This window comes from Triticum dicoccoides, chromosome 6A (genome assembly GCF_002162155.2).
Source record: "Triticum dicoccoides isolate Atlit2015 ecotype Zavitan chromosome 6A, WEW_v2.0, whole genome shotgun sequence".
NCBI classification, from domain to species: domain Eukaryota; kingdom Viridiplantae; phylum Streptophyta; class Magnoliopsida; order Poales; family Poaceae; genus Triticum; species Triticum dicoccoides.
In genome coordinates, this window is record NC_041390.1 from 49,052,481 (window position 1) to 49,068,097 (window position 15,617).

Genomic DNA, 15,617 nt, shown 5'->3' on the forward strand with positions numbered 1-15,617 from the left:
TGGGGGCAGTGGACTCAAGGGTGATTTGCTCCGTAGGCGCGGGACGAGTCGCCGCGGCAAGGGTCTTGCCGGGGCTGCTAGAACTGTCTCCCGGCAAGGATCTTGCTGGGGGAGTCCGCTTCGTCCCCTTTGCTCTTCGTGGTCTTGGCCTTGGCGTCGTTCTAGTTCTCTTGAGCTTCGGTCTTACCCTGGCTCACCTCCCTTGCCTTGCTTGGTGTGGTGGTATCCGCGGCTCAGACTGTCCGTGCACAGTTATAGGGGTACAAAAAGTGTACCCTCTTTTTGTACACCGACAGGAGCCCCCGGGCCTGCGCCACACATTAGCGCACCGCGTTGTTGGGCTAGGCCCAAAAACAATGCACGGGAAGGCGGGGCAGTTTTTTCCGCGGTAAGATTCTTCGCGCGCTGCGCTTCCCACGATTCCCGTGCGTGGCGCGGCGTGGGGAGGCGCGTGTGACGTGGGCGGCATGCGTGGGGTTGGTTCTCGCATGCATGCGTCACATCATAGTAAAGGGGCGGTTCGCGCCTTCCCCATAAACGGAGGGAGGCGTGGAGGCGCGACCCATTTACTGAATCGGGCTGAGGCGCGGTCTTCAAGGCGTCCACTCCCCACGATCACGGGTGGGGAGTGGTCGTCTCACCCTTCCCCTCGGTTCTGCACGTCCGCCATGTGTCTCCCATGCGCCTGGGGTGGCAAACGGTGGATGCGGGAAACCGGGTCGTCGCTGGTTCGGGCGGCGGGTCGGTCTTGGCTCCCTGCGCCTTCCGTATCTTGATTGGCTGAGCGGGGCGGCCGAGCCCCAACCCCGATCCTTTATAAAGAGCGGGAGGGGGATGGCGTCCTGCATTCTTTCATCTTCTTCTTCCTTCAGCTTCTGCTCCTCCCTTCCATCCGTCATGGAGAGAGGGAATCCCGGTCCTTCAATAGTGATGGCGAGGGTCGCCGCTCGACAACGCGTCCCTCCTTCTCCTGTGCCTGCGGTGGCAGAGCCAGCCGCGAGGGGAAGGGGGAGGGGGTGAGTCCGTGGGCGAGGCCGGGGCGCTCGGGGAAGGGGAGGATGGGGCGGCGCGCTGGCCTCGCCTCCGCCAGCAGCTCCTCCTCCAATGGAGGGCGATGTTGGGGATGACCCTTGTGAGTTCTTCGTCAGGCTGCACCGGCCGCCGTCCCGTCGCCTTCATCTCCCGACTCCATTTGCGCGGGAGATGGAGCTAGATCCGCCGGAGCCGTTGCGGCTGCACATGAGGGGCTGCGGGATCAGTGGCACGCGGGTCCGCGTCGACTTCCCCGCCCCTCATGTGATGTATCTTCGTCGGGGATGGAAGACGTTTGCTCATATCCACCGCTTGACGGAGGGGCTCACTCTCCATTTTAAGCCGATGGAGGGTGGCCTTCTCTCCGTCAAGGTCTTCGGGCTCTTTGGGACCCGTGCAAGGTGCTGCGTGGAGAGCTCTTCTGATAGTGAAGACTCCACCTCGGGCGGGAGTGACGAGGAGGACAGCGGCAGCGACGACGAGGGTAGTAGGCGGCAGGATGACGGGTCCGACTAGGTGTCGGGTGCCGCTCCATGCGGCACTGGCGACCCCATCATCCGTGTCGCCGGCTCCCTGAACTTCTCGGGGTCGTCTCCTTGGGCGGCTGGCGTTAGGAAGCTGCGGAAGAGGAAGAGGGCGGGCGGCAAGGCCGTCAAGTCGGAGTACGCGGGCACCGATGCCTTCGACGCGTGCTGACGTCCTGCCGCCTCGTCTTCGAGCTCTGCTTCCGGCGCCGCCATCACCATCCAGCCTTTGGATGGCCACCAAGATGTTCTCTTAGTGTCTTCGCCACCCTAGCTCGCCTAGGCGCTCCTTTTGTCCTTTTCGCCTCCTTGACCTGCCTCCTGAGGAGAGGGACAAGAAAGGGATTACGGGCACCTTATCTCTTTTTAGTTTGTAAGCCTTCGGGCCTTTGTTGAATTTAAAACTTGCAATCCCATCATTCATGTTTTTCATTCCCTATGGACTGTACCTGAGTTGAATGTTTTTTTAATAAAAAAGGGATACTTGTCGGGTCATTTGTTTGCGGGTGGAACCCACGTCAAGGAGTAAATACTTGATATCTTCAAGATAAACATTTCCTTGCCCGGCAACAGGCCTTGCCGTCTCCCCACTTCACTCGACCTTCCTCATGCCTTTGGCGGAGGCAGGGATGAGGCAGGTTCAGGCTCCTTGTTTCATCCTTTCGCTGCCGCGACTACGACCAAACTTGGCCCCAGGAACAAGCCCTAGGGCCTAGAGTTAGGGGAGCACGGTAGCTTAGGGGAAAACGAGGTCTCACATACCTCAGTCCATAATGGAATGCATGATAAGGGATGGAGAACTTATCTAAAGCTGGAGTCCCCGACAACCCTGGTTCGCCGTGGGTGAATCTTTGCTCTTGCAGCCCCCGGCAATACTGACTTGCCGGGGGCTAGATGCTAGTATGTTCCTCTTTTTTTTCTCCCCAAGTGGTTCGGCACGGATATCTGTGTGTCCTGTGAACCAAAGAAGACAAAAGAAAGACAAAGAGACGCACACTCGACCTCTAAGCTAGGGGTTAGTCGCCGCTAAGCACTATCAACCCTAACCAAGGACGAGACTCGACCTAGCATGCATGCTATAACTTAGGGCGCCAGCGCTTCATTTATTTATGCTCAGGGTCTGCGCCTAGCTTTGTACAAAGGTTTACATGCGTCATCGGCAAGGCTCGTACAAAAGGTGGCTTGCCGGGGGGCCCGGCAAGCCGTGCCTCATGGGTAAAACTTGCGAAGATGCTCAATGTTCCAGGAGTTACTCACCGGTCTCCAGGCGGACTGCGCCGGGCCCGGTGACTCGTATTACCCGATAAGGGCCTTCCCACTTTGGCGTCAACTTGTTGGAATTCTTGGCCGATTGAACGCGCCGAAGAACAAGGTCGCCTTCCTCAAAGCTTCGGGCATGAACCTTGCGGCTATGGTAGCGGTGCAAGGTTTGCTGGTAGCGCGCTGCTCTCACAGCCGCCCGAAGACGATCTTCTTCAAGGAGCGTTGCATCATCTTGCCGCAATTGCTCTTTCTTAATCTCGTCATAAGCGAGTACTCGAGGTGACCCGTATATGAGTTCCATGGGGAGAACTGCTTCTGCCCCGTATACCAGGGCAAAGGGTGTCTGGCCGATGGCTCGATTTGGTGTTGTTCTGATTGACCAAAGAACCGCCGGCAATTCATCAATCCAGCGCCTTCCACTCTTGTGCAGTCTGTCAAAGGTCTTTGTCCTCAGGCCTCGCAATACTTCAGCATTTGCCCTCCTCAGCTTGACCATTGCTTCGTGGGTGACCAACGGAAGCGAAACATACCTTGCTGCCGAGGTCTTGAATATATTGCATGAAGGTGTGGCTTGTGAACTGCGTGCCGTTGTCGGTGATAACCCTATTGGGTACACCAAAACGGCACACCAGTCCTTTGAAGAACTTGATGGCTGACTATGCTGTGACCTTCCTCACTGCTTCCACTTCTGTCCACTTTGTGAACTTGTCGATTGCAACGTACAAGTACTCAAAGCCCCCGATAGCGCGGGGGAAAGGGCCCAGTATGTCGAGCCCCCAGACTGAGAAAGGCCAGGAGAGAGGAATGGTTTGAAGGGCTTGAGCTGGCTGATGAAGCTTCTTTGAATGGAACTGACACGCTTCACACCTGGTGACTAGTGTCGTCGCATCCTGGAGGGCGGTGGGCTAGAAGAAGCCTTGCCAAAACGCTTTGCCGGCAAGGGCCCTTGACCCGATGTGGGATCCACATATGCCTCCATGTATCTCCGCCAACAGCCCCAGTCCTTCCTCTCGAGGGATACACTTCAATTTCACGCCGTTCGGCCTCTTTCTGTACAGGACGTCATCGACGAACTGGTACATAGTAGAGCAACGGGCTACTTTTTCCGCTTCTTCCTACTCCTCAGGAAGTTCCCCTGTTTGGAGGAATCAGACGGTATGTTGTGCCCACGCTGGAGCCTGGGGCTCGACAGCGAGGACTAAAGGCATTTCCTCCGCTATCGGAGTGGCTGTCTCCATGGCAAGAGCTTGATGCTCTGTCGGAGCCAGCCGTCCCGTGGCGGGCTCAGTATCTCCGGCAACATCCTTGTCGGCGGCTTCGGGGAGCTCGGCAGGAAAGTACTTGCCGGGCCCTGATTTTCTCCTCTTGTTCTGCTCTGTTGATGGACCAACGGATGGCTGAGTTAGCCGAAGCACAAAGGTACCTGGTTCCACAGGTAGCTTGAGGGCAGCGCGTTTTGACAGGTAATCGGCGATATCATTCTCCGCTCGGGGAACGTATTCTGCCTGTATACCGTCAAAACGCTCTTCCAGCTTTCTTACTTCCTCGACGTAGGCCTTCATCAACAGACTATGGTAATCCTTGTTGACTTGCTTGACGACAAGTTGCGAGTCGCCTCTGACGACGAGTTTCTTGATTCCGAGGTCCGCCGCGATCCTAAGACCGGCAAGCAGCCCTTCATACTCAGCCGTATTGTTTGTTGACACCTCCATGGGGAAGTGCATCTGGATCACGTACTTGAGGTGCTCTCCGGTGGGTGCGATAAGCAGTACGCCAGCCCCGGCGCCCTGTAAGGATAAAGCTCCATCAAAGTACACGATCCAGTCGCAACTTGCCTCCTTGCTAGGGAGAGCAGTCTCTTGGGTTTCTTCGTCAGGCGTCGCGGTCCATTCTGCAACGAACTCCGCCAGTACTCGGCTTTGAATCATCCAGGTACTCTCAAACTTGAGGCCAAAGCTGGACAGTTCCAGTGCCCACTCTACGATCCTTCCCGTTGCGTCTGGATTGTGCAATATCCGTTGCAGAGGGAGGCGAGTGACGACAGTGATTTCGTGTGCCTGGAAGTAGTGACGCAGCTTCCTCGAGGTCATAAGAAGGCCAAAGAGCAGTTTCTGCACACCGGAGTACCTCGATCTAGCCCCCTGCAGGAGGGAACTAACAAAGTAGACCGGGTCCTGCATCATTTTCTTCTTCTTCGGCACTTCAATTGGCTGCGTCGTCTCGACATCGGTGGCATCGGGCTCCGTCGCTGCTATTACCACATCATCAATTTCTCTCTGCACCACTAGTGCGACGCTGACCACCTGGTTCGTTGCCGCCAGGTACAGCAGCAATGGTTCCTGTGGCCTAGGCGCAACTAGTATTGGCGCGAAGGAGAGGTACCTCTTCAAATCTTGCAATGCTGCTTCGGCTTCTGGCGTCCACTCCATCGGGCCCGCCTTTTTCAAAATCTTGAAAAAGGGAAGGGCGCGCTCGGCGGACTTGGAAATGAACCTGCTCATGGAGGCAACGCAACCAGCAAGCCGACGCACATCCTTGACTCGCTTGGGCGCTTCAATCTGCTCTATAGCTTTGATCTTGTCCGGATTGGCCTCTATCCCATGCTGTGACACAAAGAACCCGAGAAGCTTGCAAGACGGGACGCCAAAGATGCACTTCTCAGGGTTCAGCTTGAGATTGATCTTGCATAGGTTTGCAAATGTTTCTTGTAAATCTGATATGAGGGTTGCCCTGTTCTTGGTTTTGACCACTATATCATCCATATAAGCTTCCATATTTCTATGGAGCTGGGGTTCAAAACCAATCTGGACCGCCCTTGCAAACGTTGAACCAGCACTCTTCAACCCGAAAGGCATCCGTATAAAGCAATACGTGCCACATGGGGTGATGAATGCCGTTTTCTTTTCATCTTCCCTTGTCATGAAGATCTGGTGGTAGCCGGAGTAGGCATCGAGGAATGACAACAGATCACACCCAGCTGTGGAGTCAACAATTTGGTCGATGCGTGGCAACGGGAAGGGGTCTTTGGGACAAGCCTTATTAATATCTGTGTAATCAATACACAACCTCCACTTCCCATTTGCCTTGCGCACTACCACCGGATTGGCCAACCACGTTGGATGGAGCACTCCTCTTACCAAACCCGCTGCTTCCAGTTTCCGGATCTCCTCTGTGATGAACTCTTGTCGTTCCAAAGCTTGCTTTTTGACCTTCTGCTTGATGGCCGCGCATGAGGACAAACAGCAAGGTGGTGCTCAATCACCTCCCTGGGAACGCCGGAGATCCGAAGACCACTTCAAGTGTGACTAAGCCTGTACAGTTGGCCTCTACAACTGGTATTACACCTTTAAAGGTCGTTTTGGTGGGCTTAATCCTCGAGGGATCTATGCCCAGTTTCCACACTGTATACTGGTAAAGCAGGTTCAGGCTGCTGCCGCCGTCCATAAGGACTCTAGTGAGATGAAATCCGTCAATAATTGGGTCTAGAACCAATGCGGCGAATCCGCGATGACGGATGCTAGTGGGACGGTCCCTTCGATCAAAGGTGATCGGGCAGGAGGACCATGGGTTGAGCTTTGGGGCGACTGGCTCTACCGCGTATACGTCCCTTAACGCACGCTTCCGCTCCCTTTTGGGGACATGGGTTGCGTATATCATGTTCACCATCCGCGCTTGTGGGGAAAAACCCTTCTGTCCACTTTTGTTCGGTGGCCGGGGCTCCTCGTCGTCATCGCTATGCAGCCCCTTGTCTTCATTTTCGGTGTTTAACTTGCCTACCTGCTTGAACACCCAACAATCCCTGTTGGTGTGATTGACTAGCTTTTCGGGGGTGTCATGTATCTGGCACGAGCGGTCGAGTATTCGGTCCAAACTGGATGGCCCCCTAGGATTCCTTTTGAATGGCTTTTTCCGCTGACCGGATTTAGAGCCTCTGAATACGGCATTAACTGCCATATCCTCAGCATTGTCGCCATTAATGCGGCTCTTCTTCTTGTTGCGACGTGACCTGCCACTACTGTCCCTGGTGTACGAGTTACCAGGGTTCTTGGTCATATTGTTGCTATGAGCAAGCCAGCTGTCTTCTCCCACGCAAAAGCGGGTCATGAGTGTCGTGAGTGCTGCCATAGATTTCGGCTTTTCCTGTCCAAGGTGCCGGGCCAGCCACTCGTCACGGATATTGTGTTTGAAGGCTGCTAGGGCCTCAGCGTCCGGACAGTCGACTATTTGATTTTTGTTTGTTAGGAACCATGTCCAGAATTGCCCGGCCGATTCCTCTGGCTGCTGAATTACGTGACTTAGGTCATCGGCATCTGGGGGTCGCACATAAGTGCCCTGGAAATTGTCGAGGAATGCGGCTTCCAGGTCCTCCCAACAACTGATTGATCCTGTTGGCAAGCTGTTAAGCCAATGCCGAGCTGGTCCTTTAAGTTTGAGTGGGAGGTATTTGATGGCGTGGAAATCGTCGCCGCGTGCCATGTGGATATGAAGGAGATAATCCTCGATCCATACAGCAGGATCTGTTGTGCCATCATATGATTCGATGTTTATGGGTTTGAAACCCTCGGGGATTTGATGATCCATTATCTCGTCTGTAAAGCAGAGTGGGTGTGCGGCGCCTCTGTATTGGGCTATATCGTGACGTAGCTCCAATGAGCCTTGTCTACTGTGTTCGGCCCCGCCGAATTTGTGGCCGGCGTGAAGGTTACCGTCTCGAGCCGTGGGGCGCCCACGCGATCCGTAGATCGATCTTGTTTGCCTTGCCTTGTCCTCCAACATGTCTCGTAAGTCCGGCGCATATTCCCGTGCCTTGGTACGGGGTGCGGCTTGAGTGGAGGGCAGAGAGGCCTCTCTGTCGTGACCACGAGGTGGCCAGTCGGCCGCATCAAGTGCTTCCTCCTCTAATCGGGGTAGCAACCTGCGCTTTGGGTAGCTCTTGAAGGGGCGTTCGAGTTTATGCTCTTCGGCCGCAAGGACTTCAGTCCATCTGTCGACTAGCAAATCTTGATCAGCTCTAAGCTATTGCTGTTTTTTCTTGAGGCTTCTTGCCGTGGCCATAAGCCTGCGTTGAAAACGCTTTTGCTCGATGGGATTCTCTGGCACGACAAATTCGTCGTCGTCGAGGCTTGCCTCGTCTTGGGAGGGAGGCATATAATTATCGTCCTCGACCTCTCTGTCCGCCGCTCTCTCATGAGGGATGGTTTCTCCATCCTCCTGTGCTAAATCTTGCTGGAGGGGGTTTTCTTCGGCGCTTTCCGGAGTATTATTATCTCCCATGCTGGAATCACCGTGTTTGATTTGGCGGGATTTTGAGCGGCCTCGCTGATGCCGACGCTTAGGCTGTTTCTTGGAGGGGTCATCCTCCGCTGTTCCATCGCCATCTTCCTCTTTTGGGGTGTCCACCATGTATATGTCATAGGACGAGGTGGCTTTCCAGGGCCTAGTAGGCGCTGGTTCTTCATCATCTCCTTCATCGGCATCCATATTGTTGATGTCTTCGGAGTCGAAGTCGAGCATGTCGGTTAAGTCGTCGACAGTGGCTACAAAGTGGGTGGTGGGTGGGCTTTGAATTTCTTCATCGTTCGTACCCCAACCTTGCTGACCGTAGTTCGGCCAGGGCTCTCCTGATAAGGAGAGACACTTTAGTGACTTCAGGATATCGCCAAAAGGTGAGTGCTGAAAGATGTCCGCGGCAGTGAACTCCATGATCGGCGCCCAATCAGATTCGATCGGCAGGGGCGCGGAGTGTTCGGAGTCCAGAGAGGAGTCCGGCTCCTTGGAGTCACGAGTCTCGCGGAGTGCGGGGCAGGTGTTCGGATCAATCACCGTTGGATCACAGCCCCTGAGGCGGCGTCCAACCACCCACCCTCGATCGGCGCGGTTGGCTCCGAATTAAGGGTCGAAGCCGATGCGGGTGCGGCCTCCAGGGCACCGTTCGACGGCAGAGCTAGATCATGCTCGTCGGGACAGTGCGGCGCGCTCGGCTGTGGCTCGAATCCGCGGAAGATCTAGTCCCCGCGGATGTCAGCCGTGTAGTTTAAACTTCCAAATCTGACCTGACGGCCAGGGGCGTAGCTTTCGATCTGCTCTAGACGGCCAAGCGAATTGGCCCGCAGTGCGAAGCCGCCGAAGACAAAGATCTGTCTGGGGAAGAAGGTCTCACCCTGGACTGCATCACTATCGATAATCGTAGGAGCCATCGAGCCTGACGGCGACGACACAGAGGAACTCTCAATGAAAGCACTAATGTCGGTGTCAAAACCAGCGGATCTCGGGTAGGGGGTCCCGATCTGTGCATCTAGGCCGGATGGTAACAGGAGACAAGGGACACGAAGTTTTACCCAGGTTCGGGCCCTCTCGATGGAGGTAAAACCCTACGTCCTGCTTGATTAATATTGATGATATGGGTAGTACAAGAGTAGATCTACCATGAGATCGAGGAGGCTAAACCCTAGAAGCTAGCCTATGGTATGATTGTTGATGTGTATGTTGTCCTACGGACTAAAACCCTCTGATTTATATAGACACCGGGTAGGGTTAGGGTTACATAGAGTCGGTTACAATGGTAGGAGATCTGCTTATCCGTATCGCCAAGCTTGCCTTCCACGCCAAGGAAAGTCCTTTCCGGACACGGGACAGAGTCTTCAATCTTGTATCTTCATAGTCCAGTAGTCCGGCTGAAGGTATAGTCCGGCTATCCGAACACCCCCTAATCCAGGACTCCCTCACTTACCTGGGCCTTACCTGAGGCCTGGCACTGGCGGCCCAGCTGGCCAGCCCTGCCAGTCGTCTTCTCCACTGTGCCAGGACGACACCGAGCGCGTGGCCGATGCACGCCGGCGCACGCCCGGCCACCTTCTGCTTGTCGCCTCCCTCTAGACGCCCCTGGAGACGCCCCGTAGCCTCCCCGACCCCCTCTCACTCTCCCCCATGCTTCTCCTCTCCTCTGTCACCCTCTCTCGCACGCACCCGAGCGCAGCCGACGCCACCGCTCGCCGTTTCCGCGGCCACTGCCTCCCCCTCGTCCCTCCGTCGTGTCCACGCGCTCCGCCCCTGTGGGCTACGCCTCCTCGACGAGACGCACGGCGCCGGAAGCTCCTGGACGCCGCAAGCACCGCCGTTCCCCTTGTCGGCCATTGAAGATCCTCGCCATCGATTCGCTGCCCGCCGGCCGTCCCCGCGCCTCCTGAGTCCTCCGTTAGCCTCGCTATGAGCTCCTCTGCCGTTTCCGTCTCTCCCCGTGCTCTGTTGCGCCGTGTACCCGCTTTTTCCACCCCAGTCGAAGCCATCGCCGCCGCAGCCCCTCGCCGCCGTGGCCACAGCCACCGCAGCTCGCAGCCGAGCTCGCCGTTACACTCAGTGCACTCTGGCGAGTCGAGCGGACCCGCTCGCAGCCCCTGCTGTGCCCCAAAACACCCCGCGCGCACCTGGCCGGACTACGGCCGCCGCACTCATCGTCGCCGGTGCCACTCTGGCCGCTCCACGGCCGCGCCACCACCACAGCGGGATGCGGACGAGCGTCTGCACCCCGTAGCTGCACTCCGCGTGCCAAATAGCCTCCTGTAGTCAAAACCCGTAGTGCACCACCGCATTTGGCTCGCCGGCGGCCTCTGACCTTTGACTGGCGTGGGTTGACCCACTACCCAGTTTGACCTCCCCCCTCTCTCTCACTGACTTGCGGGCCCCGCCCGACTACCTACTATAGTTAGCACTGATTAACTAACTAGGTTAGCTACTACAGTCACTGACTAGTGGGCCCTACCCAGTTAGTTAGGACTAACTAACTTAGTTAGTTGACTGGGTCACTGACCATTGGGACCCACTGGTCAGGTTTGACCTGGTCAGCCCCGTTGACTCGCTTACGTCATGCTGACGTAGTGCTGGCGCAATTATTCTTTTTCTGGAATAAATTTAACTTAGGAAATTCCAGAATATTGCCTAAACTTCAAAAATTCATAATAATTCAACCGTAGCTCAGAATGAAATAAATTATATATGAAAAATTATCAGAAAAATGCAAGGAATCCATTTATGCCAGTTACATGCATGAAAAACCAACTCATACATGCTGTATAAGTGAAAACATAATATGGGCATTTTAAATGCTTCATTTTGAATTGCATTTGAATCTTTGATTCAAATGGGCTTCAACCAACTTGGTATCATCTTGCATTAGCCCAAACACTAGCATTTGCACATGTCATGTTCATGCATCATTTGTTGCATTTGTTTGTGTGTTGATCGCCAGCACCGTTTCTTCTTGATAGGTTCCACTCCGGAAGGTGTTCCCGAGTACCTATCAGAGGAGCCGTACCCCCTTCGTCGTTCTATCAGGCAAGCAAACCCCCTTGAGCATTTCGATAGATCCCACTCTCTCGCTCTTGCTCCTTATACTGCATTAGGACAACAACGATTCAACTACTACTTTTTCTGCTGCGGTAGTTGAACCCATTCCTCTTCATGACCTTTCATTGCCACAGTAAATAGTTGAAACCCACTAGCATGAGTAGGAGTTGCTTGAGCCTTGATGTGCCTACTCATCCATGCATGTTTTCTTTATGCCAGCTATGCTTAGAGTTGTGTCAGGTCTGATTCATTGGGAATGAATCGGAGTGGTGAACATGTCCTACCGATAAAAGGCTATGAGTGTGAACACGTTTTGGTAAAGGTAGCGATGAGAGGCCATGTAGGAGTACAAGGTGGGTTGTCTCATTGGAACCATCCCTAAGCACTGAGTTTTGTGTATGTTTTCCAAGTCTAGTTACTACCACACATTGGGTTCCGGTTATCCGGCCCCTCTCGGCTTATTAATCCACTTGATCTCTATCTAGGAGTTGCAACTAGTTTCTGGCGTTTGTAGGTAGTGCTACTTGTCTACCAGGTGGTGTCCGACGGGACGGGCTTGGGACAGACTAGGCACCGTGTCACGGTGTACCAAGTGGCACCCGGATGGTGGGCTTGGGTACCCTCCACACATCGTTTGGGGCCGTACTGGAGACTTCGGCCGGAACTCCTTGCAGATGGAACTCGAATAGGCGATAAAGCTGGATGAGAGACTCATGTGGTTAGTCAGGTCGTGGCTGACACCCTCGCCCGACTTCCGCTTGAAGGTTGCCGAGGTACACGACGTGTACAGGGCTATAAGTGGCGAGAGCGTGTGTGAAGAAGTACACCCATGCAGGGTCAACATTATCTATTCGAATATCCGTTTTCCTCGGATATGGAAACATGGAGGACTTATGTAGTACATAGACAACTTGAAGTGGATACTCTAAAATACGCAAGATAAGCGTGAGTGGTATGGATGGCCTTCTCGTAGGGAGACGGGAACGGATCCATAGTGGAGTATTGATATGGTGAATATGTGGACTCGTGTGCGTCTTATCACCTCAAAGAAGTTTTTGATACTCGTAGTATAGGCTAGCCACTGAGTCAAACTTGGCTTGCTGCTGTTAACTCCACCACCCCTTGTTGATAATGTTGCATATGTAGATAGTTCTGATGTAAGACTTGCTGAGTACCTTTGTACTCACGTTTGCTTATTTATGTTTTGCAGTTGGTTACACTAGTGACTTCGACGAGTAGCTTGTATCCCAGCTACGATCTTGTACCCTTGGGAGGGTTGTGTTTAGTCAGGCTTCTTAGTCTTTTCCTTTTGTAGTTGTTTGTACTCAGACATGTAATACTTCCGTTGCTTGTATGCTCTGAATGATGGGTCATGAGACCCCTGTTTGTATTGAGTGCTATGTGGCTCTTCTGGGCCTTTATCTATATGAGTTTGAGTTATGTTGTGATGCCATGTTGCACAACACATACTTGCATGTTATGCGTACGTGTAATGTGTATTGCTATGTGTGGGATCCGACAACCTAGTTGTTTATCCCTGGTAGCCTCTCTTATGGGGAAATGTAGTCTTGTGCTTCCATGAGCCATAGTAGTCTGCTACAGCCCGGTTCACTGGAGTCCTGCTAGCCCAGCACTACTGCTCCGGAACACTTGATAGCCGGCATGTGATTCACTTTGTTCCTTTGTCTGTCCTTTCGGGGAAATGTCACGCGGTGACTTCCGGAGTCCTGCCTAGCCTGCTATAGCCCGGGTTTCCGGAGTCCTGTTAGCCCAGTGCTACAGCCCGGATTCATACATTGTTGACCGACATGCTCGAGGTTGATTCATGAATGCCTGTCCCTGTAAGTTAGTGCCACTTTGGGTTCACGACTAGTCATGTCAGCCCGGGTTCTCTGTCATATGGATGCTAGCGACACTATCATATATGTGAGCCAAAAGGCGCAAATGGTCCCGGGCCAGGTAAGGTGGCACCCGTGGGAATACCATGCGTGAGACCGCAAAGTGATATGAAGTGTTACATACTAGATCGGTGTGACTTAGGATCGGGGTCCCGACAGCGTTGGTATCAGAGCCTGACTGACTGTAGGATTACCAAGCCAAACTGGTCGAAGTTGAGTCTAGAAATTCTTTAGTTATATAAGGGAATTGATTGTGGAAGGGAACGTAAGGCTCTTTTTACTCCTTTACCTCATGTTATTCTTTCTGAGTCAGCCTCTTCTTTTCTATGAGGGTTAAGGCCTAGGCTTCTCCTCTATCTCTCAGGATGACGTGTTACTAAACCGTAAAGACATAGGATTGTTGGGTTTTGTCTCCGTACAGTTATATTACTTCCGTGTGTCATAAGTTTGACCCAGAACCTTGATATTATGATGCTGATTGATTATGCTATTCCGTTGATGAATGTCTCAAAATCCTTTTGAGCATTTACAGTAGTTATGCTGCCAAAATTGTCCTAGGATTTCAAGAGTTTCCAATGCTTTTGCATTACATTCCGCATCCTTATGTCGATGCTAATTCCATCCTTGTTTCCTTGGTTTCTGTGCCAGGATGTCGTCTGCTAACCGAGGTTCAGTTGCTCGTAGCAAGAACCACGAAGATGGTATGGATGAGGATCCTCCTGACCAGCCTTTGATGGCAGAGTTCTTGTTAGCATCCGAGAGGAACAAGCGTGAGACTAACCGCTTGCTAGCACAGATTGCGCAGAACACCGCACATCGGCGTAAGAAGTTGGTTTCTATGACCGACTTCATTGGTTTGAAACCACCCACCTTCCATCATTCCATTGAGCCACTCGATGCGGATGACTGGCTCCAGAGCATCACTCACAAGTTGCATACTACGAGCGTGGCTGAAGGTGACAAAGTCACCTATGCTACCTATCACTTGGAAGGTCATGCTAGTATTTGGTGGCAGAGCTATGAGGCTATGCTTCCAGCTGGCCAGATTCCTACCTGGAAGGATTTCACCGAGGCTTTTCGTGAGCACCACATTTCTCAAGCTCTCATTGACCGCAAGAGGGAAGAGTTCTGTAGTTTTACCCAGGGTAAGTTGCCTATTGATGCTTACAAGAGAGAGTTTGGAAACCTCGCCCGCTATGCTACAGAAGAAGTGTCCACAGACGCCAAGAAGCAGGCTAGGTTCCGGAAGGGTCTCAACCCTAAGTTGCGTCGTGATCTCCACCTGCATCATTGTCATACTTTCCAGGCTCTTGTGAACAAGGCCATTAGTGCAGAGACAGCTCAGCTCACTTACGAGGAGTCTCACAAGCACAACCGTGATCTGGGTTCTTCCTCCTGCTCTGGCTCTCAGAAGCGACGGATTTGGATTCCGAACTCAGCTCCTCCACCTGGATATGCACCGAGGCCATCCGATGTGGCGCCTCACCCAGCTCAGCAACATGCTCCACCCAGGCCTATTAGTGGACCACTTGCCAATGTAGGTCCACGTCCTACCTCAGGAACTTGCTTCACCTGCGGAGAACCAGGACACTACGCACGTGACTGCCCTTAGTCCAGTTATACTCCACCCCAGTCTGAGAGGTCTGTTGGCCGTGAAAAGCCATCATGCAAGATGATCAGTACCAAGCCAGCCTCCATTGAACGAGCATGTGTGCACCATGTCTCAGCTATAGAAGCTCAAGATGATCCCGACGTCATGCTGGGAACGCTTCTTGTCAATTTTCACCCATCTTTAGTTCTGTTCGATACTGGAGCATCTCACTCCTTCATATCTAAAGGTTATGCTCGGTTGCACGACATGTCATTTTGTGATATGCCAACTCCACTAATAATCCAGACTCCTAGTTCCAAATGGCAAACCTCTAAGGTAAGCCATGGTAATGAAATCCTTGTTGACAGATTGGTATTCCTCACTTCTTTGATATCTTTCAAGTCCTCAGATATTAACATCATCTTGGGTATGGAATGGATGACAGCTCATCATGCCAAGATCGATTGTTACACCAGATCTGTTCAACTTACACATCCATCTGGCAAAATAGTCACTGTCTCTACTAGAGTTGCAAGGCGTCAACTCTATTCTCTTCATGCCAGCCCTCTTCCAAACCTTGAAGATATTCCGGTAGTCGGTGACTTCCCGGATGTCTTTCCAGAAGAACTACCAGGTGTTCCACCTGACAGAGATGTAGAGTTTGTCATAGAACTTATCCCAGGAACTGCTCCAATCTCTTGGAGACCATACAAGATGGCACCTTTGGAGCTAGCCGAGCTCAAGAAACAACTTGATGAGTCCTTGCAAAAGGGTTTCATCCATCCCAGTTCTTCTCCTTGGGCTTGTCCTGTCCTCTTCGTCAAGAAGAAGGATGGTACGGATCGGATGGTTGTAGATTATCGTCCCGTTAATTTGGTCACGATAAAGAACAAGTATCCGCTCCCCAGGATCAACGATCTGTATGATCAGCTCGCTGGATCCTCAGTCTTTTCCAAGATGGATTTG